The 24772-nt window shown below is 42.8% G+C and overlaps 2 pseudogenes; one reads left to right on the plus strand and one right to left on the minus strand.

The window, feature by feature from the left end:
* Positions 1–1447: 1447 nt before the first annotated feature.
* Positions 1448–1602, minus strand: LOC148824414 (U1 spliceosomal RNA; annotated as a pseudogene).
* A 1808-nt stretch (positions 1603–3410) lies between these two features.
* Positions 3411–3529, plus strand: LOC148824415 (5S ribosomal RNA; annotated as a pseudogene).
* Positions 3530–24772: the final 21243 nt, after the last annotated feature.

Genomic DNA, 24772 nt, shown 5'->3' on the forward strand with positions numbered 1-24772 from the left:
TTTAGCTGCAGCTTGCTGTTCTTTAGTTTCAAGACTAGTCTTATTTGAAGCTTCCCATCATTTCTGTGATTCCTCTTTCCCTGACATAAGTTTTCCAATTCACTTTCTTTCCTTTCTTCTCATTCTCTTCTAAGTTTTCCCTTAACATTTCTATTTTATCCCTGTCATCTCATCTTCAGGAAACTTGTTTTCCTAATTCCACTTTCCCCTGTCTATTCTGACCACTTACAAAGATCCTTCATAGTTATGGGCCCCTAATTATCATATATAAATTATGTGCAAGTTCCCTTACACCTATTACCAGTTCATGAACATTAAATTTTTTTATTCTGCCGGGACTCTAACCCAGACTATAATCGTTTATACCTATTCCTGCTTCTCTGAATTTGTCGTACATGTACTTTTGCTGGACTGCTCGGTCCCATTTTCGTCTTTGAATTTTCATTCCCCATTTTTACTGATCGGTGCCTTACTTAGAACCTTATCACATTAACTACTCTGCAGAGCAAAAACCACACATCTGTGTTAAGATAAGTTCTTTATATGAGTCCCAGACTCATCAAACCCGCGTGAGAACACCCTCACCAGCCTCCCATTTCTCTGCAACAAAAAGATCACTTACTGATGTCAGACTGCTGTGAATTCTCCAGACGCGTCTTTGGAAGGATAAAAAGTTTATCCCCCGAGGTTCGTCCAATTTGCTAAAATTGTCCGGGTCCGGATGAAGTTTCAGCAGCCATCCGCGCTCAGGTTTGTGATCCCGGATGAGCCCCCAAATTGTCATGGAAATATAACTATCAAGGAAGCCACAAGAGAGAGTTCTCACCTGAGTAAGGTCTTTATTTCAATTTTGCAATATTCGGAGCCCTGCTGCCACTCTGCACATCAGAGACTCAACTCATTACAAGCAGTACGGGATTTTTTTAAGATGTTGCAGTGTAAGGGAAAGTTCAGCATTTTGTCATTTCTAATACTTCCCCTTTCCTTAGGACAAAAACAGATTACATCATAAAAACGAAAAAAAGAAGCACCAATATATTTTTTGCAAAGCTTATCAGTTACCTTCGGCTAATCTAATGACCCAGACAGTACATACTGTTTTGATACACTGTCTTCTAAAAGTAACCTAGACAGTGCGTACTTTGTTGACGTACTGTCTTCTAAAATTCTGCACGTAGCACAGCAGTTACATTCTTGTTATATATTTTCCTAAAGCTCTCTACATTTTAAGAATCAATTTACTTATTAGATTTCCAGTTCAATTCCCTCCTTTTTATTCTTAAAATGTTTAAAAGTTAGATTCTTCATAAGGATTCCCAGGAGGCTCCCATACTTTGGATGCTTTGGAAATTAGATTTCCATTTCAATGGATATTTAACACTTCCAAGAAAAATGATCTATAACCTCATCTCTAGAGATGTTTTGTTGCTATGGCATGTGTGTGACTCATACATATAAAAAAAACTGTTTGTAAAACGAATATCGAAGCTGCCTCTACATCTGCAAATTCGCAGAGGTCAGCACAGCCGGAGTGTAATGGTCGAGCCTCGCCCTGGGTGAACCTCCTTCTTGATCAAGGTATCTCCCCTACCAGGTAAGTATGAGTTTTACAAGCCCCTGCAAGCGGCCTGCACCCACAGCACAAATCTCGCAGCCTAGGCCAGCTCCTTCGCCCTGCATGCCACCGCCTCCTGCTGTGCCCACTCTTCCGCACACTCACACGCCACACTAACACTCAAAAGTGTGGGCAAAACGAGAAAACGAGCGTGCCGTTTCCTACACATCTGCAGTCGCCATTGCGCATTCACAGCATGTCCCGGGACGCAATTTGGCCTCATTTACATAACACCAGACTGGCAGATCACTACACAAGCTCGCGATGTGCTCCTGCCACACACCGATCAAACAGTAGTGTGCTCTCTGAAGGGACCAGTTCTGTAGGGTTTGGGCATTTACGGGGACAATTATTAATTGTAACCGTAAATCACAAAATGATTCTTTTGATGGCTTTAGAATAGAATCCAACCATGTGATATAACTCAAACAACGCACACACACAGGTACTAATACACGAGGATACATTTATTAATACATAGAATATGCATGTAAACCTAACAGATCTTATCGAGCGGGTTATCAGAATACAAAAGATATATATTCAATCAGTTACGAAGTGTTACATATATCAAGAGGACATACATTCAGTATATCATTCATTTAGACTGTTTCGTAATTGAACTTGGTTACAACTTCTACATTAGATACTCAAAACAAGTACATAACTCTTAGGAATTAAATTGATATCAACTGGTTGGGATAACAATTGAATTCTCGAGCTGTAATTCAGCTCTGGGGATTCAGATCTCCTGCAGGCACACTGGATCCGTGCCAGGCTGTGCTGTGCAGCTTGCGACGGTGCGCTGCTGATGCTCATTGACCGGCTAGTTAGTGTTGGCTTTAACTAGCAAAGTTTGTGCACAGGAGAAAAGATGACTGTGGGTCCCAGCAGGTTAGGAAGAATACCGGTTCATTCCTGATGAAGCGCTAGTTCTGAATAGTGATTCAGCTGTCCACAGTTCTGACCTGTTCATGAGGCTTGCTGCTGATGCTAACCTCGGGTGGATCCTCTGGTTACTCTCTGGCAACCTCCGCTCTCGACTCTTAGAACAAAGGAAAGTTTTGGCACTCAGACACACTGGCCGTTCCGTGGTTGTCCGGGCTGAGTCTCAGGATGGTCAGGAGGCGCGCTGCGAGAATGTCCTGCCCTTGGGAGCCTTCTGCTCCTGGGCCGTCCTGCCGTGGAATTCTCCTTTGAATTCCCTTTAGAAAAGTCCACGAAATAGTCTCTCAGGCCCCCTGTGTTGCCTGTTTTTACCTGGAGGAACTTCAGCTCGTTCATTGGCTGAAAGTTCCATGGGCATCAGAGTCCCACGTGGGTTACTCGGCCCTACCAGTCCCTGATTGGTTAATCAAGGTGAGATATGAGTCACTTACTCCTGACACTTAGGAATGCAGTCCAGATGTCCATCTGGCACACCCTAGACAGATAGGCGTCAATGGATGACCATTGATCATGATAGCCAGGCTTAGCTAAGTGCATCCCCATTTGGGAGCTTTCCCTTAACAAAAGAAAACATCTTTAAATCAGCCTGCATGAATAGTTTCTCTGTGGCTGCACCACAGAGATGAACAGAGAGATGGGGCCTCATTTGGAAAAGCACAGCAACACTTAATTTTGTCTTATTAACAAGCATTGCCGCTACAAGTAAAAGTGAAATAGAGCGGGGACGAAGGCAGTGAAGAGAGAGAACGTTGGAAGAAGAGAAAAACGCAAGGGAAAAAAAGCAGTGCGTAAAAGAGTTGACGGAGCTGTCCTCTCTATAAGAAGGGCGCCATTGAGCCTTGCTCTTGCTTACGGCCACACCCCCTTGAGCACGCCTGATCTTGTCTGATCTTGGAAGCTAATCAGGGATGGGCCTGGTTAGTACTTGGATGGGAGACCATCTGGGAATACCAGGTGCTGTAAGCTTTTAAGCGCAGGAGGCGCCCTATCCCTGCTCGCTCGCTTGCTCATTCCCCTGTTAACACGTGCAGTGCAGCTTTTCCGTCTGTTTATTTGTCAGCTTTGGCGAGACACAGGTGCTTGTGTATTACCGTGAGCGTTTTTTATTCCGATCATGAACAGTTTTACAAGTCCGCAAAGGATCGAGGAAAGGTTTATCGCCAGCTGAAAAGAGACACAGCGCTTCGGCTGTGGAGACTTGTTCGGCTGGCGTTCTGGGAGTCGTGTTTTTCAGAATTGTATTGAGATCGTTTTCCACAGAGCTCAGATGTCAAAGCACAGCAGCAGCTCTCCACAGCGATCCTCTGTAGCGCCCTTTCTCCCGCAGCTCCGTCCTCATTGGAAGGAAGCAAGAGTGAAAGGCTGAAGTGAAATAGAGCGGGGACGAAGGCAGTGAAGAGAGAGAACGTGGGAAGAAGAGAAAAACGCAAGGGAAAAAAAGCAGCGTCGTAAAAGAGGTGACGGAGCTGTCCTCTCTATAAGAAGGGTGCCAGTGACCCCTACTCTCGCTTACGGCCACACCCCCTTGAGCAGGCCCTCTGACGTCACAGGGGGCGTGGTCAGCGTGAGAGCAGGAAGGAGAGGAATAGAGGATTTGTTTGTCTCAAGTAAGACTTTGTTTTTTGTGAATTTTTGTGTTTTTTTGCTGTTTTTGGTTGATTTTTGAAGCCCTCCCCTTCAGACTAGCGCTGTTTGGGGAGGGGAGAGACTTTTGGTTTTTTGTTGTTGCTTTTTTGTTGCTTTCTGAGTCCTGTTTGTGTTTTAATGGAAGGAAAAAACATGGAGGCAGAGAATGTTATTGTAGTGGAGGAGGAGAGTGGTGTAGGAAAGAGAAGGATGAGGAATTCAGTCCAACCCCCCCGGCGGGTTTTTGCAAGGGCGCATACTGTTGTGGTGGATGTGAGCGGCGTGGAGAAACCATCTGCTATTATCGCAGCGGTGCACGGCGTCTGTGGGGAGGGCTCTCTTTTTGCCTGCCGCCCCCGGACGCCAAAAGAGTTTGAACTGACTCTGGACTCAAAAGAACATGCGGACGCGGTGGCTGTGGGGCTGGATGTGCAGGGCACACCCTGCTACTGCCGCTGGCTGGAGCGGAAGGAGGTAGTGGTTTCCTTCCTCCACCTCCCGGCATATATCTCAGACGAGACTATCAAGGAGAAGCTGTGGGGTGAGAGTGATTTCGGACATCAGGATGCGCCACTACCCTGGGACCACCATTGCTGATGGCACGAGGTTTGTTCGGATTCACTTTCCCGAGCATGTTGCCTCGTTGCCATTCAGCACCCGCTTCGCCACGGCAGAGGGGGAGCAGTACTTCAGGGTCCTCCACTACCAGCAACAAAGGGTGTGTCATGTCTGCCTGGACTCGGGGCACATCGCCAAGAACTGCCCCGACTTCCTCTGCTATGAGTGCAGACAGCCCGGCCACCGCGCCAGGAACTGCACCGCTGCCAAGTGCCCGGACTGCCTCCACGCGCTCATGAGCTGCAACTGCGAGCCGGAGCCGGAAGATCCAGCCGCCGCAGGAGCAGCTGCCCGCAACGCAGAGGGGGTTGAAGATGGAGTACGGGTGGCCGCTGCAGCTGACCATGGAGAGGTACCAGCAGCGGCGCCCCGAGGACCCCAGTGAGCCAGCAACGCCCCAGCCGGTGATGGGGGAGAGGCAGAGGGAGGCCCCTCCAATCCTGGGTACAGCGCAGCAGAAAGGAGCCGGGGACCAGCCAGCATCTCCACCAGCAGGGGCGCTCCGTTGCCCTAACAAACCTGCTGTGTCCCACTCTGTGTCGCAAGAGAAGTGGAGGGAGGTTGCTCCACAACAGGTGGCGGTGCAGCATGGTGCAGCTGAGATCCTAGGGGCACCACCACCACCAGAGGCGGCCCCTCAGCGTACCAGTGGGCTTATGACACCCCAGCCTGTGCAGGGAGAGCGGCAGAGGGAGGAGGCGACGGCACCAGCACCACCACCACCATCACCGTGTAGCGGCGAGGCTTATTAATAAGGCAGAATTAAGTGTTTCTGATTTTTCCCAAATTAGGCCTCATCTCTCTGTTCATCTCTGTAGTGCAGCCACAGAGAAACTATTCATGCAGGCTGATTTAAGGTTTCCTTTGATAAGGTTTCCTAGGACAGCTCCCAAAGGGGGATGCACTTAGCTAAGCCTGGCTATCATAATCAATGGTCATCCATTGGCGCCTATCTGTCTAGGGAGTGTCAGATGGACATCTGGACTGCATTCCTAAGTGTCAGGAGTAAGTGACTCATATCTCACCTTGATCAACCAATCAGGGACTGGTAGGGCCGAGTAACCCACGTGGGACTCTGATGCCCAAGGAACTTTCAGCCAATGAACGAGCTGAAGTTCCTCTAGGTAAAAACAGGCAACACAGAGAGCCTGAGAGATTCAGAAGAGATTCAGGAGAATTCTGTGGACAATTCTAAAGGGAATTCAAAGGAGAATTCCAAGGCAGGATGCCCAGGAGCAGAAGGCTCCCAAGGGCAGGATATTCTCGCAGCGTGCCTCCTGACCATCCTGAGACTCAGCCCGGACAACCACGGAACGGCCAGCGTGTCCGAGTGCCAGAACTTTCCTTTGTTCTAAGAGTCAAGAGCGGAGGTTGCCAGAGAGTAACCAGAGGATCCACCAGAGGTTAGCACCAGCAGCAAGCCTCGTGAACAGGTCGGAACTGTGGACAGCTGAATCACTATTCAGAACTAGCTCTTCATCAGGAACGAACCGGTCCTCTTCCTGACTTGCTGGGACCCACAGTCATCTTTTCTCCTGTGCACAAACTTTGCTAGTTAAAGCCAACACTAACTAGCCGGTCAGTGAGCATCTGCAGCGCACCGTCGCAAGCCGCACAGCACAGCCTGGCACCGAGCCAGAGAGCGCGGATTGGACAGCAACAGCCTGCAACTGTTTCTTTGTGCCCGCAGGAGATCTGAATCCCCAGAGATTGGATGAGTATTCAACTTCACTGCATTACTGCTCGAGAATTCAATTGTTATCCCAACCAGTTGATATCAATTTAATTCCTAAGAGTTATGTACTTGTTTTGAGTATCTAATGTAGAAGTTATAACCAAGTTCATTTATGAAACGGTCTAAATGAATGATATACTGAACGTATGTCCTCTTGATATATGTAACTCTTTGTAACGGACTGAATATATACCTTTTGTATTCTGATAACCCTCTCAATAAGATCTGTTAGGTTTATATGCATATTTTATGTATTAATAAATGTATCCTCGTGTATTAGTACCTGTGTGTGTGCGTTGTTTGAGTTATGTCGCATGGTTGGATTCTAAAGCCATCAAAAGAATCAATTTTGTGATTTACTGCTACAATTAATAATTGTCACAGTAAATGCCCAAACCCTACAGAACTGGTGCCTTCAGAGAGCCACTACATTACATTTTGGCTATGGCAACGTTACAACCGTCAGCGGTTCCCCAGCTTACCGGTGAGCCAGCAGAGCCCTCTTCTGGGTCCGGGGATGAGAAGGCTGCTGGGATCAGCAAAGGCGCTGCTGCGAGGCGTGTGACCAAGCGGCAGCGGCAAAGGTGACAAGACCCTGGCGACGTGGACACAGGCCCAGACGAACAGACGCCCGAGGACCCAGAGGAGCCTGAGGGGAAGCGCCCGGTTGCCCTGCAGCGGCCACAAGACACCACCCTGCCAGGTGAGGGAGCCTCTTCAATACTTGGGCAGGCACCGTTGGCAGAGACTGAGGAAGGGAAGTTGGATATGGTCGTGAGAGGAGAGGTAGGGGAAGTGGTGGAAGAAGGAATGGAGGATGGGTTTCTGCCCATGCAGAAACGTACAGAAGGAACACAGACCATAGGAAACAAACTAGCCCCCTGGGAGGAACTACAACACACCGCCCCTTACAAAAAAGGATAAAAACAGGCCAGCAGGGACACTGCTCCAGAATGATGCCTGAAGAAGACCCAGGCAGAAACATAGCGACACACAGAAAGGCAAGATTGTCTTCCTATGGAGCCACAGATTCTACAGAGGTAAAGCTGCCAAACAGTGGAAACCTAACGGTGTCAATGAAGCTTTAGGCATTTAAATGGTAAGTATGGATCAATATGGTATGTATCAATCCAGAGTTGACAAAGCACGCAACCGTCCGGTCACCCTCCACACTGCCTACACACCAAACATGTCAAACAGACAGGATACCTTCCAACAAGGAACCAGGATCATCTACAAAATGATCCAAACAGTCCACCATTTACAAAACAGCAGTTTTTTTGGCCGGGAGAACCGAGCACCCGCTAGCCAACGATGGAAGACCGAGGAACTCAAGCACCTCATAAAACCTGCCAAGCCAACCAAATTCACATATTTGAAGCTGGTAAGCAATGCCAAAAATTGGCTTCACACCTCACTGCAGATCCTCGAAGAGCACTACGAGGAAAATCTGTCAAGACAACTAGAGGATCTTGAGCTTCCCACTGGGAGGAAGCTTTTGCGCTTGTTTCTAACTGAGGAAATTACAGAAGGACACCTTTGGACCCTATAGTACACAAGCTATCAATACTGTGTTAGGGAAGGACATTCAGGCATATCAAATTATCACAGCAGTTCATAAAGTCTACAACAGCTTCTATTGCAAAGACTGCGACCAAGACCAAGTATGAGTTTAGTTGTTTTATAAAGTCATTTTAGAGCAAGGTATAATTCTGATAAAAAATACAATAAACAACACGGTGAAGCTATTGGAGAATAAATTAAGGCTCAGTTAATAAACTGAAACAGTCTTGACTTGTTTCTATACACAAAAGTTATTTATTTTCAAAAGAGACCCATGAGAATTAATCTGGTGTGCAAGACCTGCCTGAAGACATTTGACCAGTTTCCTCTTCACCTAAAGATGGTGTGTACGAAATGAGCCTCGGGGGAGGAGATCAGCAAGGTCCTTCTCCAGGCCAGGAAGGACTTGTTGAATCACCTGAGGAATGGGAAGGTCAGGGATTACAAGAGCATAGGGCTCATGTGTGGTGAGACTGGCGGAGTCCATGGACTGTTTTATGTGGAATCCTGAAGACACATCAGCAAGGTAAGATATTTATAATTTATAAGGGTTCTTCTGTTTCATTTCTAACCTTTACCTTTATGTAAGGGTATGTTAAAATGATATACCAGTGGTCCAGATGCCCTGAGCAAGAGGCTGCTGTCCAGGAGGAAGAGATGCCAGAGACTGAAGTGGAGGAGGAAGGGGAAGATGTGAGTTCTGGAGAGCTTTCTATTTTTTCCAAATGTATCTATTGTTTTATACTTGTATTCTAGTTTGCCTTATAAGTAAAAATGTTTAAATGTGTATTTTGTATTCCTACTGTCTCCCAGTTCTTAAAAGCCATCAGCAGGCTCTCAGGAAGACGGTGGCCCAGGCTGGACTGGACAGAAAGCACTCCCTGGATGCTCCTCACCGGGCTGGGTTTAAACAGGACCTTACCAAGGATCTTGGAGTGGCAGATTGCTCTCAGGAGGCATTTATTTTTTAAAGGCATTTAAAATTGAGCAGTGATATTTCCATAGCACATGTTTTTACTCCTTAGCTTAAAATTCACCCGTGTGAAATGTCAGCCATAAACATTGTGACTTTACATTTTTCAGGTAGAAAATGTTTCCAGATTCCTGTTTCTTTATGGATCCATCTGCATCTTCCTTACACTTTGTAAAGGGCCTAACCAAAACACAGTTATTGTAACCAAATAACTCACCAAACCATTGCTTATTATATCAAGAACATAAACCGTTTTTCGCGCTACATCCTGAATGTGGTCAATGTGAAGGTAGATGATCCCAGCTTGGCTAACCTCATCATCAACTTCCATAGTAACAGTAAGAATGTCGCCAAGAGATTACCAGAAAGAGGTACTTTTCATTTTTTAACTTTATTCAACTATACTTTTTTTAATTTGAATACAAAACAAAAGATGTTGATAGCATTACTTTCTCCCACAGATATAGGCAGATGCAGAGTCCAGACCCAGGGTTTTTATTTTCTTGCTATTACAGGTCAAGGAATGGATACAAAGAAAGTGTTGTTTCAACAAGTGGGCAAAAAAATGGTAATAATTGCTGTTAACAAGCACAATACCCCATCACAGCAGCTGGCTTCCTTTGCATTGAGTGAAGAGGAACATTGATATACCCCTCTACCCGATTCAGGTTTGTAGTGGAACTGGAACCATCCTGGAAAGCAGTGGGTGCAAAGCACAGTATCGCCCATAATGTGACACCAGTTCATCACAGGAGTCGCACACTCACACTACGGCCGAGTTTCATAGAAGCCCATTAAAATCCATGTTAATACAGAACAAAAGACCTCCACTTGCATAGCTCCCATCATGTATAGTATTTAAGAAAATCTCCAATGTACCTTAATTGCATTTTATTTGTGTTTTATCAGCTGTTTCATCTTTACTTCACTAAACTAAGCTGTAATGCCCAGGTCAGCAGCTGTGAAGGGAGACAAAGTTTTTCAGTTCATCTGCGGGAGAGCCAATTCACAGTCCTTCCAACGACTTGAGAAGACTGCATGAGAAGTAAACAGAATAATATATTACTTTATATTTCTGTGGGTTGGAAACAATCACAAATGCTTGCTTGTTTGTTTTGTAGATACCTCCGGCCATTCATTACCAGCCAGGAGGGCAATTGAGATGACAGCAAAAAATGTAACCGATGCACAGAAGAGCATTATGGCGGATTACTTAGCCCATTCCAATGTGCCCGCAGAGAAACATTATAGAATACTGACTCAGCCAGCATCTGCTCGGCAATCAAAGTAATTGAAGGCTTTGCAGGACAAGGAGTTTAGTAAGCATCATCACAATCTCAAAATAAGTTTCTCACAAGACAATCATTCATTTCTTTTTTTTAACTTCAGGTCAAGCAATCAATCATCAGACTCTGGACAAAAATGCACGCCTGCTGTGGAGTAAGTTTGAATACAGTACACCTCTTCAGTTATTTTTTGACATTGTGTTACACAGACCTGTGATATTTTATTTAAAATGTTTACAACAGTGGATCAAGGCCAAGATCCACAACAGCAGCTGCAGGATTTACAGATGCAGCCATTCAAAATGCGTGAGGTATTTCGCGGCATACCCCGGTGGGCGTGTCACAGTATCACGCGGTATGACGCAGTTAACGTGGTGTCACGTGGTTAACTATCCGGCGTCGCCTTGTAAAACCGCCAGGGGGAGCTTAACCTCTCATGTACAGCATTTGAGCCTTTAATTTTGAACTGTGTATTACAGCATGTTAATCATCAGTCATTAAAATGTTGGTGTATTTTATGAAAGCAAGATTGCTCAGTTGGACAAAAGTACACAACCTACCTTTATCAGAAATATTTATGCATCAAAGCCTTTACTGAAGATATTACTAATAGTATTAATAATGGATGACTTTAGACAAGCTGTATACTCAAAGTATAATTTCTTTAGCACATTTGTACAAGCACTTGGAATCTGTCCAAGCCATACTTTGTCAGGCATTTTGTTTTACTTCAACGGGCATAAAAACTTCCTTGCTTTTAACAGGGCGTTTCATAATTTCTAACTACGAAAATGATTTAAAATGCGACACTTATCATTCAACTAGAGCTCAAAATATCACAAGGATCCTCAAGAGCACAGCAAAGAGTGTATTAAAAGACACTTGTATTTATCAACGCTTTCTTTTCCGTATACCAGATTTTATGGAACCACTTCAGAGGGGTGTCAGCCAGTCAGATTCCAGGAATCGGCACTTTAAAGGAAAAATACACACCGGTATTCCATTTCTCCCTAACGATTTTAAGCATCGAAGTATTTAACTATCATGTGAAATAGCGTGTGAAAAAGTGGTAGTTTTAAGCTTTTCTGCTAATATAATATGGAATTGCGTATCTAAAGAATTTAATAACAGTATTCGTGTGCTGCGACAGGGCTGTGTAGGGCTGTTTCGCCTGCCTGCCTGTTCATGTGAGTTGTCTTGTAGCCGACTGGTCTAGGTGCGTGACTCCCAGCTGACAGGTTGTGTGTTTGAATCCAGCTGGTGCTGGACTTTTCTTTTAACAAACATTTCTTCGAAAAAATAGAATAGCGATATTATGGACAATCAATTGACTTTTATATTTCAAAATATCGCAACATGATCGATATTTGCGATATTTTGAACATATCTTCCCTTCTGACAGCGGTGCCTGCTTCTATTGTGTGTGTGTGTGCAACAGAGTAAATTTTTATAGAGAAATGGAGGCTGGACAGTATGCGTTACAATATAAACATTTATATTGATTTAAATCGTGTTCTGATTTAAATCGCAAACGCGTGTTTAATTATATGTGTTTTTTAATCATAATCAGGCTAATGCAACATAAATTGATACAGTATCTTTGTCTTCTAAGTATCTTAATAAACTTTCAATATAGCTTTCTACCCGTCAAGATTTATATTTCTTGGGATTTTGGGATCAAACGTGGAAGGATTAGATTATAATCGTTTTTATTTGTCAAATACGTGATTGTATTTCTGAATGTTATGTGACACCTACAGTAGTTCACTGCTTTAAATACATCGAATTAAGAAAGTTATGTGTAGCACTTTAGATCTTTTTTCTGAACCAGGGAAAATCTGATCATGTTTCTCTATAACAATAATAAAAAAAACTTTATTTTACATATCGCCTTTAAAAGTGGCATCTCAAAGCAATACAGTAGATCGAAAAACAGTTAAAAGGGACCAAATTAAATACCAGACAATCGCAAACGCATTTTCAATAAAATTATTTTATTCATTCAGCAGTTTGTGAGAGGAACATCCAGCAGGGAGAGACACACACACCGGTTTTCATTGACAAAATTGTTTTTTTTCAATTCCTCTTGTCTAACAGGAATGTTTTGTTTGTGGACAGACTGTTAGACAAGAGGAAAAGACCGCCTCCTCCTACGAAGCATTAATCGCGTATCTAAGGAAAATTGCAGTATACCTTTGTTCATGCACATCATTATACAGTACAGTATCTCAATTTGTATTTCGATAAAAAAAAATCGTTTGCCCAGCCACTACTGTTGTTATTGTTATTATCCTGTAAAGCGTTTCCTTTTTCTGCGTTTTCCATTTCCTTTTTCTGATCACTCGCTTTCTGGATACACATCTCACCTGTCCTGTTCTTTGTTTTCCTGGTTTGCTGATTATGCCTGCTGCGGTCCACTCCTACCCTCACACCTAAAGAATACTATTTTAAATTTCTTGGCGCAGTTCATTAACCCTTGTATGTGCTGTCCGCGCCCAAAATGCAATTAAAAAAAAAGTAAAAAACCGCGCTCAAAATGCAATTTAGAGCTTAATAAGATACACTCCACAGGCAAAATTAAAGACAAAATTAAAGACGATTAAAATCTGTAATCTTTCCACTTGTACTGTGAGTCATCGGACAGTTTCTGCTTTGTGTAAGGATGGTGAGAAAGCTGTGTTCAATGTATTTAAGGGACTCAAAAGTAAAAGAAGATGCTTCATATTGCTTGACTAATTTTAAAAACCAAGTTATAAATGCAGACGCTCCCTCGGTGCGCTGCTCTGGTGCGCCGGCTCTTACACAGTGCCTGTCTGCCGTAAGCGTTACAATATACATACCCAACACTGCTTGTACCCATCTGTCATGCAAATAAAACACCTTGAATTGAATTGAATTGAGGGGAGAGGGGGGGAATACTAAAGCCAATACTGCCTCAATACCCTCAATGGGCTTTGACGTGCTAATGCGTTGGTTTAACAGTCCGGGTGTGGCAGGCTTCCAATGTCAACTCGACTCGATTGGAAGACAATGAACGTATTTTAGCCCTAAATGAATAAAAATTTACTCTGTTGCACACACACACACACAATAGAAGCAGGCACCGCTGTCAGAAGGGAAGATATGTTCAAAATATCGCAAATATCGATCATGTTGCGATATTTTGAAATATAAAAGTCAATTGATTGTCCATAATATCGCTATTCTATTTTTTCGAAGAAATGTTTGTTAAAAGAAAAGTCCAGCACCAGCTGGATTCGACCACACAACCTGTCAGCTGGGAGTCACGCACCTAGACCAGTCGGCTACAAGACAACTCGCATGAACAGGCAGGCGAAACAGCCCTACACAGCCCTGTCGCAGCACACGAATACCATTATTAAATTCTTTAGATACGCGATTCCATATTATATTCCCTTTTAATCAAATTCTAAAAGTATGCTTGTTGACTCCGGTATCGCGTTAGTTAAAGACTTCGAAGCTTAAAATGTTTAGGGAGAAATGGAATACTGGTGTGTATTTTTTTCTTTAAAGTACCAAGACCAGCTATACACTGTATGTTTATGTTCCAAAATTAATATCGTTTATGGCCTTCACACGCGTTACAGTATGCTCCTATTCTTTTTATGCTCAGCTACTAAGATTTCCCTTCAGTGGTAAAATTCAATACCTACAACGGGCACAGCAAAGACGTTTACTGTAAGTCTTTCTACGACAGACCAACGGACCACGAGTGCCCCTGTCGGTCAACCAATCACGTACTGCGGTGCCACGCGTCATCTTGCGTCATACTGAGCGACGTCACCTGCGGTACGTGTCTGTAACGCGCACTTTGAATGGCTGCATCTGTACATGTCCAAAGATTGATGATGCTACAGCCTTCCAGCCTTCCAGATGATCAGAAAGTGGATAAATCCATCAAAGAAAAAAAAAAAGACACCAAGGCTGTAAGAGGGTCATTTATAATAAACGAACAGCCTGTCATAATTCTGTCTGTGACAAAAAAGGACATTGTTGAGGGAGAAGAGCTCCTCTTTGATTACAGCATTTCCAGAAAATCATTTCAGGGCAAAGGACAAGCTCTGGAGTGGTTGGATCACTAAGCATTTCCAAAACAGAAACTCAGTAAGTGTACTAAAGTGCATATTTTGAAGATATATATTTTCTTGTAGCTTAAAATTAATGTGAGAATTATGTTTGTGTTTTTGTCTTAAAAATGGCATTTCTCATTCTCACCAGCAAGGATATAAGGAAGGGATATGGGACTGCCAAAAAGATACATAATTTTCAGAAGAGCACAGAAGGCAGATAACTACCCCACTCAATTGTTACTGCAGAGAAATGCCACATCGTGTAAACAAAAAAGGTTTTGAGAAGTGAACCATTCTTGAAATTTATTGACAGAATCTGAATAGCACAGCATTCCCAGACCAGGCACTGGAGTTTCCTGCAGCGTTAGATGGGCAGTCTCTTGGTAAGAGAGAGATCGACAGAGTACTGGAAGTCATGAACAACACCTTTCCAATTAATCGAGAACAGAGCCCACAAGATGTGTCTAGAGAACAATTTCTTACAATTTAAGTGGTAGTTTCTGAATAGGTTAAAGACAACATGGCTCTACAGCTATCTTATAACTTTTAAGAAGTTGCAAAAGTGATTACCATATTGTCAGTGGTTTATATTTAAAATCTAAAGATTTGAAATTTAATCTGTTTCTTAAACAAGGGACATGGTTCACAGGAACAGCAGCCCAAATCATTTGATGACTGTAAATATGACAAGCTCGTGACAGTGTAAATTGTGCAAAACACAGTTGTATTGTTTTGGTTTTGTCTTCAACATAATCATATTGGTAGGCATGTTATTTTTATAGCAGCAACCTGCCATTCACCACCAGCCAAGATGCCACAAGGTACAAGAGATGACCCAGAAGTACTTAATGATGCAGAGAAGAGCATATGGGTGAAAAAAAAGAAATATCCATTAACATGTGCATCTACAAATCAGAAGATGGGTGATGGTCAGCATTTCAGGAGTGACACTGGAGATTAAATTCAAGTTCTTACAGCGATTTTCTATGTTTGGCTTCAACACAAATCATATTAATATGCTCACATTATTAATTTGCACAAAATGCCCGATATTCAATACAGGCCACGTTCAGAGGAGTACACACAACCCAGCCAGAACGTGGCTAGCTGAAGTGCGGCGGACCACAGGGAAAGTACTCTTGCCCACATGGATGTCTCTGCTCTGAAAACCAGTGGATAAAGGTATATGACAGTCTGTTCTTAGCTGTTGATTTTGTGCAAAACATTGAATATGAAAGATTGAAGTGTCACCATTCTATGAAGTTCAGACATAAGTATTATATTGATAAGCTAGGTCTGTTCTACTAATACCTGAAGAACTTTTATATTGCACTGTTTGCTTTGGTTTCCTTCACGGGCTCTGGTTTTCAGACATCAGTCCAAGATCATTGGTGGGTTCATTGGTTTCTGGTAAAATTGGCCGTAAGTGTGAGTGTGTGTTTGATTTTCATCTGGCATCCTCAGAAGATGTCTTTGTTTTCTTTTCTTAATTGCTGTTGATTACTAGAGTTTATTTGGCATAATACCTTTGTGATGAATACTTTCTTTTTTGTCAATAGTCTTATTTTAATCAACAATGTCAATGAGTTAGTACCTTAACCTTAAAGAACAAGCAGTAAAAAAATAAAAACTAAAAACACACTTCAGATGGGTTATAAGTTGAAGTTTTTGTAAGTGAATCGAGATTCCTGTGCAGTGCAGAGACCCGTCTTTAAAACATTGCATGTATATATGGTGGACTTAAAATTTGTCCAATTTTCTCACAATGTAAAAGTATATTAAACAGGTGACATACTCTATCTATAAAGATTTGACTAATTTTAATTCCATACTTCCACTGACTGCTTCGGAATACATTCCGTAAATTTCCCTGAATAATCATTGTCTCACAGAGAAGACCTGGGTGACACAACAGGGGTCAGGGTTGTGCTGAAGGGAGGTTTGTGTAGACTGGCCAGTGTCTATGGGGGACTGTGGGATCACCGGGGGATCCCCCACCACCTGTAACATTGCCAGGGGGTGTAATCACAGACAAAAGCCAAGGTTTCCTTCATTGAGGGGTCACTATTTGTCACATCCTGGCTGGACAAGAGACAAAAAATAAGCCTCCCACTGTCACAGACAGAGCAGTCTGGGACACTCCAGGCTGGACTGGACCATTGTCTTTGGAAGATGGGGTAACAGGAGATGAAATAGATCACACAAGACTATCAGTCCTGCCTAGCTGTTATGTGACTGACGGACTCACCACCACATTGAGAAGAGACAACTGGCTTCTGTGTAGAAAGCAGACCATTTCACTTTAACTGGTTAATCAGATCTAATGAGCTGTAATACCCTTGACAAGACTGGACACTTTACATCTAACTTCCTCCAGCCCCCCCTCCTCTACAAATAGCCCCACTTGTTCGCAGTGGAACCAGCCTGGAGCAGCAGAACAGAGGTTTTTGTTTCTTAATATTGTCTGCTGTTGTAAAACAAGTCATCCCTTGGGGATAAAAACTCTCCTTTGAGGCTGGTGGGTGTCTCCTGTATTTGCCCAATATTCCCAGGGCTTCTCAGCTGAGTGATCAAAAGCTGAACTGCAAGATGCTGAATTTCACACTGGGGTACAACAGACCCTAGTGGGAGAGTGGGCAGAGGAAGGGACTCCCCTCATAAGGGGACTCTATTATCTTTATCTCACGTAGCACATTATCGCGTACGGAGTTTACGTGAGTGAGGTCAATAACGAGCAAAATCAGACCCAATCTACTGCTTTCACTAACAACAGCCCTTTATCTTGGGTTTTAACCTCCACCTATTACCCCTCAGACTCAATCTTTCTGAAAAAGGGGTTATGATCGAAACTTTGCCCAGCACTGTTTGAGCAGAAGAAAGAAATATTCCCGACGGTCTTACACAGTAACCACCAACACCAATAACTTTAACGAGAGGAATAAACCCAGCTTCTGTTCAAAAGGAAAATGTTAAATGTTAAAGTTTTTATTGATACACAAGCAATAACAATTTACACTATTAAGTTCTACATAAAATTAGATACAAAAGCGAAGAATAAAAACACTAGACAGATTTTGTGCAAGGCAAGAGGCATCACAAAAAAAGTTTCCAACATGACCTGCTGAAACATGACTTGTGATCCATCACCATTTGATTGCAACATGCTTGGGCCATAATGTCAACTTCCAGACCCTCTCAGTATCTTTCTCCCCAAATCTTCTCCGGTGGATCAAAATGTAGTCTCTCAAATAAGACAGCCTTCTGTATCACTGACAGAGGGCGAATTTTTTCCATTCTATATACCAATGTAGATCTAGTATTCCATAAAGCTTCCCTTAGGCAACAGATGACCTGCCAGGCTTTTCTTTCTTCCGATTTCGATAGCTTCTCAAGTCCATGTCCATAGAGCACTACCTGGGGGTCACTTATACCGCAAGCCAGAAAGCACCTTATCCAGCTGTTAGCCAATGTCCACACCTCTTTTGCGATGCCACAGTCCCACAGGATGTGCCGGATGGATTCTTCTTGTCCGCATCCTTCCACTGGACACCTTGATGTCTTCCCCATGCCTCTCGAATGCATCACAGCCCTTGTTGGTTAAACTTCATGTGCAATCAACCAGCACATGTCTCTGTGTCTATTCAACAAAACCATGTGGCCAACCCTTTTCCAAATATGGCTGGGATCCCCAGCCACGAGGCCACGAATATGACATACTACATACTGCACCTCTACCTCACACAACAAGTTCCAACCTTCTTGCACTTGTCAACACATCCAGTGCCTCATTTTCCAAATTCCATTCCCTTAAATTTCTTTATGATAAAATATGAATATGGGAGGTTAAAAGCAATTTGTGCTGTTAAAGGGATCTCTAAAACTTTCAATGTCCTTAAATAAAAACTACACAAAAAGCGAGACATAAAGGATACTTTCCCCCTGTTCCCTACCGCTAAAGACAAATGTAATGATACATACAGTGGTGTGAAAAAGTGTTTGCCCCCTTCCTGATTTCTTATTTTTTTGCATGTTTGTCACACTGAAATGTTTCAGATCATCAAACAAATTGAAATATTAGACAAAGATAACACAAGGAAACACAAAATGCAGTTTTTAAATGAAGGTTTTTATTATTAAGGGAAAAAAAAATCCAAACCTACATGGCCCTGTGTGAAAAAGTGATTGCCCCCCACTGTGAAAACATAAATCAACTGTGGTTTATCACATCTTTGGAAAGCTGAGTTCAATTTCTCTAGCCACACCCAGGCCTGATTACTGCCACACCTGTTCTCAATCAAGAAATCACTTAAATAGGACCTGCCTGACAAAGTGAAGTAGACCAAAAGATCCTCAAAAGCTAGACATCATGCTGCGATCCAAAGAAATTCAGGAATGAATGAGAAACAGAGTTATTGAGATTTATCAGTCTGGAAAAGGTTATAAAGCCATTTCTAAAGCTTTGGGACTCCAGCGAACCACAGTGAGAGCCATTATCCACAAATGGCGAAAACATGGAACAGTGGTGAACCTTCCCAGGAGTGGCCAGCCGACCAAAATTACCCCAAGAGCGCAGCGACGACTCATCCAAGAGGTCACAAAAACCCCACAGCAACATCCAAAGAACTGCAGGCTTCACTTGCCTCAGTTAAGGTCAGTGTTCATGACTCCACCATAAGAAAGAGATTGGGCAAAAATGGCCTGCATGGCAGAGTTCCAAGACGAAAACCACTGCTGAGCAAAAAGAACATAAAGGCTCGTCTCAGTTTTGCCAGAAAAAATCTGGATGATCCCCAAGACTTTTGGGAAAATACTCTGTGGACTGACGAGACAAAAATTGAACTTTTAGGAAGGTGCGTATCCCATTACATCTGGCGTAAAAGTAACACAGCATTTCGGAAAAGGAACATCATACCAACAGTAAAATATGGCGGTGGTAGTGTGATGGTCTGGGGCTGTTTTGTTACTTCAGGACCTGGAAGACTTGCTGTGGTAAATGGAACCATGAATTCTGCTGTCTACCAAAACATCCTGAAGGAGAATGTCCGGCCATCTGTTTGTGACCTCAAGCTGAAGCGCACTTGGGTTCTGCAGCAGGACAATGATTCAAAACACACCAGCAAGTCCACCTCTGAATGGCTTAAGAAAAACAAAATGAAGACTTTGGAATGGCCTAGTCAAAGTCCTGACCTGAATCCGATTGAGATGTTGTGGCATGACCTTAAAAAAGCGGTTAAGGCTCGAAAACCCTCCAATGTGGCTGAATTACAACAATTCTGCAAAGATGAGTGGGCCAAAATTCCTCCACAGCGCTGTGAAAGACTCATTGCCAGTTATCGCAAACGCTTGATTGCAGTTGTTGCTGCTAAGGGTGGCCCAACCAGTTATTAGGTTTAGGGGGCAATCACTTTTTCACACAGGGCCATGTAGGTTTGGATTTTTTTTTCCCTTAATAATAAAAACCTTCATTTAAAAACTGCATTTTGTGTTTACTTGTGTTATCTTTGTCTAATATTTCAATTTGTTTGATGATCTGAAACATTTCAGTGTGACAAACATGCAAAAAAATAAGAAATCAGGAAGGGGGCAAACTTTTTCACACCACTGTATTTGTACATTAGGAAAGTGAACAGTTCAGGCATGCCTTTTCCACCCATTTCCACCTTTTTTTCTACAACCACCCTCTTTACTCTCTCCCATTTTGACCTCCAGAAAAAATAAAAAATAGCCCTCTTTAAAACCAATAAAACAGACTTTGATGGCATAAAAACAGCACTGACAAACAGTAACGGTAAAATTACAGTCTTAACAATGGAAGGCAAGGTTTTAGTTGTCAATTCCCATAAACTCCACAGACCGATCTTGCTTTTGACTTTCCCTACCACCCTCTCCCAATTCCTACTCCCCATCCCATTTCTGTCAAAGTTTATTCTCAAGATCTTTATTTCATCTCTACGAACTGTGATTCCCACATTTTCCTCTTCACTCCAGTTTCCATATTGCATCAGCACACATTTGTTTTTATTCAGCTTGGCCCCTGATGCTCCGCAAAACTGGGTTGTCACCTCCAAGCTATTTCTGACTCCCTTATAATCTGTACAAAAGACATTTACATCGTCCATGTATAGTACAGTTCTCACCCCTTGGGCCCCACTCCCAGGGATTTTAATGCCTTCAATCCCATTCTCCATTCTTAAGGCTTGTGCCAGTGGTTCTATGCAGCAAACAAAAAGGAGTGGGGATAACGGACAGCCTTGGCGAACACCGCAATTCACATTAACCACATTTGACATGCTTCCATTAATCATTATTCTACTTCCTATACCCTTATATAATAACCTTACCAAGTGAGGAACCTGGTTGAAAGCCCCATCTTTTGTAGTACTCTAAACATATACTCATAAGAGATACAATCGTAAGCTTTCTCAAAATCAAAGTTTAAGACGCTAATCCAATATTCCTCTCTCTCACATAACCTCTGGTATCTCAAATCAGTATCAGGCTGTCCGTGATCCTCCTCCCTGCCACACCACAAGCTTGATCTGGATGAATGACTTCACTCAGGACAGATTTTAATCGAAGCGTTAAACACTTGGAAAGCAGTTTAAGATCACAATTCAATAAAGTTATCGGTCGCCAATTTGCCAGGTCTGTGCGATCATTCTTTTTGAATAGTAAGATCACAACTCCCGTCTTAAAGCTGTCCGGCAGTTCTTCTAAAAACTCAAATTCTTTAAAAATGGTTAAAAGATCCAATGCTAAAATATCCCAAAAGGCCCTGTAAACCTCAATGGGTAGACCATCCAACCCTGGAGTCTTGCCCGTTTTGAAGGTCTTCAAACTTTCCATTAACTCTTCTACAGAAAGGCCTTTTGATAAAACAGTATCGTCTTTTACACTCTTTGGAATGACTTGCACAAATTTTTCTAACAAATCCTTAGACACTTGTTTCTTTCCAAACAACTCCCCACAGAAATCCTCAGCTTCAGTCAACATGTCTTCCATACAAGTTTGCAAAACCCCCTCTCGTCCCTTCAATGCTGACATTAGTCCCCTCCCTGCAACCCTTTTCTTGAAAAAGAATCTTGTACAGTTTTCACCTTCTTCAAGCTCTTTCACTTTGCTTTGAAACATGATTTTTTTAATCTTTTCTCTAGAGAGATTTAAAAGCTCATTCTTAAATTCTTTGATTTCCTCACCGAAGTCCCACCCCTCTTCTAATAACTTAACATACCTCTGCAATCTCTTTTGTAATCCGTTTTCAACCCTTCGTATCCTAGCCTGTTTTCTCCTCCCCATCTCTATGAAGAATGCTTTTGTACGCTCCTTCACCTCCTCCCACCTCTGTGCTCTTGTGCCAAACAGGTCATACAAAGACTGCCATTCCTTATATCTTTCCCTGAACCTGCTCCTCACTTCCTCATCCTCCAGAAGTGAAATATTCAGCTTCCACACACCCTTCCCCACAGTAACAACCGTTGGGATAGCAAGTGTACATGACAGTAAACAATGGTCAGAGAAAAAAACAGGGGTTAAGCCTGCAGTTGTGCAAGTAAAATCACGTATCAAAACAAAATCTATACGTGAGGCTTGGGTCCCATTAGACTTGTGCCATGTGAAACCTGCCTTCCCCTGACTATGAAGTTTGAGGGCATCTTTCAGTTTAAAATCTTTACATACCGTTTGCAATAATATTGATGATTTACCAAATTGGACCTGTCTCTCACCCCTCATTCTGCCTTCTCTTTCTAAAAGGCAATTAAAATCCCCAGCTAAAACCAGTGGTTCCCGTCCCAATAAATATTCTCTCAATTCCTGAATTAGGACATATCTGTCATGTGGGCAACTCGGACAATACACATTTAAAAGTTTAAATTTGACATTCATGAAACCCAGATACAACACCAGTGCTCTCCCTGGTTTCACTACAAGCTACTTACGTACCTCTACCATCTTATTTTTAATTTAAACAGCTATACCATCAGATTTATTGTCATTGGACCCACTCCAAATTGATGGGCCCAATGTCCACAGTTCTTCCATATCCTTATAGCTGTTTTTAAAAGGTAATCCACACTCCTGTAACAACATAATATCAGCATTTACCTTACTCACAAATGATAATATAGTCCTTGCCCTAAACTTGGATCGAATGCTTCTCACATTTATGGACACAATGTTCAGAGCCATACTTAAAGTTAGACCAGGGAAGACTAAAAGCTCTTGCTAGAATCATTCAGTCTGTGACACCTACTATACAGGCCTTTTTCTTTTTCCATTTTCTCTCCTTGCCTCCTCCTCCACCACCCCCACCATCAATAGGATGGTTCTCCACCTGCCCTCCTTGAGTCTCTAGTTCTAAAGCTGGATCAGTAGGATTGGAGAGAACTAATCCCATGGGAGAACCTGCCATCTGAGGACTCTGAAAATGCTCTTCCCTCACTTTTCCACTCGGAGTTAGATCACTTTATAAATCGGATGTCTCAGCAGACCTTTTAGACTGCACCCTCTGTTCTGTACTTTCCATTTGAGCGCTTTCAGTCTCCACGGGTGGCAGACGATCAGGAGAGATGCTACCAATCAATTCAGAGACCACCTCACTTTCCACATCATTATCATTCTCTTCTACCTCAGCCTCATCTCCGTCACTCCATTCTGAACCCTCGCTCTCTTTTCCACTACTTTCTTCAACGTCAACCACATCCAGTTCCTGATCCAGAACCACTGCTCCAGCCCTAAATACCTCTTCAAACTCTGCCTGTTTTTGCATCGGTCTTCCCAATTTTGTTCTATTTGCAAAGGAATTTGGACAGTCTTTAAACACATGACCTTCACACTCACATAGATTGCATTTCCTCACGCTTGTACATTCAGTATATGCATGTCCAATTTCCTTGCACTTACCACACACCACCTTTGTACAGGCATCCACAAAGTGACCCAGCTCCCCACACCTCCTGCACAGTTTTGGCTGCCCTTGGTAGAACACAAGGCCTCTATTTTCACCTAATCCAATCAAAGAAGGAATGTGTTTAAATCCACCATAACCATTTTTGTCTTCATGCAACGAAATAGGTACTCTCCATGCACAGTTCCAGATCCCATCATCATCCAAGACTTTCTGAGGCTCACCTTTCACTAAACAATACTTAGACAACCATGTCACGATATCTTCCTTCATCACCATCTCATTAAACATGCGAACAATCACAGTCCTATTAGAAAGATCCGTCAGCTTCTGCCATTCAAACATTCTAATCAGGCCCACATCTTTCTCTTCTATTTTTCTCCAAAATTATTCCAATAACTTTGGCGATTTGAAACCAATATCAAAACCAATTCCCTTCGGCAAAGTAATTAAGCAATTGACATCTAATGCCTTAACCTTTAACTCTTTCTGTAACACCTTCCTTGAAAAGTCCAACCGTGAAATATCACCCGAGTAAACCGAGCCCTCACCACTCTTGTACGCCAAACGCGCGCAAAAGTAACGGCACATGCCGACTCTACAGGCCGCCATGGCCGTTACAAATGTGTCAAAAGGAAACCAAACCAAACCAAACCTAAACCTCTTCTGTGCACCAAACCCTATTCCCTTAATCTTATACTCATACAAAAACTCTACTCTCAACTTCTGGGCTTTAATCCTGTAAATCTCCAACACTGGCTGGAGATTGTGTGTCCGGGCTCAGCGGTTATTTAGGACAGGACTCGGCGAGCTGCAGGTGAAACTCATTGCTCTGCGCTCCCCGTGCGGAATGCGCGTCTCCTCCCTCCTGACCCGTCACACCGCCTTCATACTCTACAGCGGGGGAAAAAAACCTCCCCTTTACTGTCTTCATACATCCCTCTTAAATCCCAGAAAGACAGAAACTCCGGGGCGTTTCTGTGAGTCAGTACTGGGTTTCTCTGTTCGAAGTTACAAGCAGAAACAATAAAAGCAGGAAGTTATTTCTGCTCGTAGGCATAATCGTGTATAAATACATTTTCTGATTCCTAAAACCTAATAAAATCCATGTAAGTCTCCCTTTTGTTCCCAATGCACATAACTGAATATAAACCAGTCAAGTTCAGGTACTTTTCTGATGTATATGAATACACTAGTTCTGGCCCAGCTGTTACAACAAAGATACTTAAGAACTTTTTTTTCATACGAGTTTTTAAATTGAATATTTTTTCAATTCGCTAAATCACACGAAACACCAGTAACACTCATCGTAAGCATCTGACCAATCACATTCCTGAATTTAAAAAGTATTTAGTATTTATTTTTAACTTGTTTTATTTTTTTTTTAAATTATACACCTGTTTTACATATTC

This window comes from Atractosteus spatula, chromosome 10, assembly GCF_055471065.1.
Source record: "Atractosteus spatula isolate fAtrSpa1 chromosome 10, fAtrSpa1.hap1, whole genome shotgun sequence".
NCBI classification, from domain to species: domain Eukaryota; kingdom Metazoa; phylum Chordata; class Actinopteri; order Semionotiformes; family Lepisosteidae; genus Atractosteus; species Atractosteus spatula.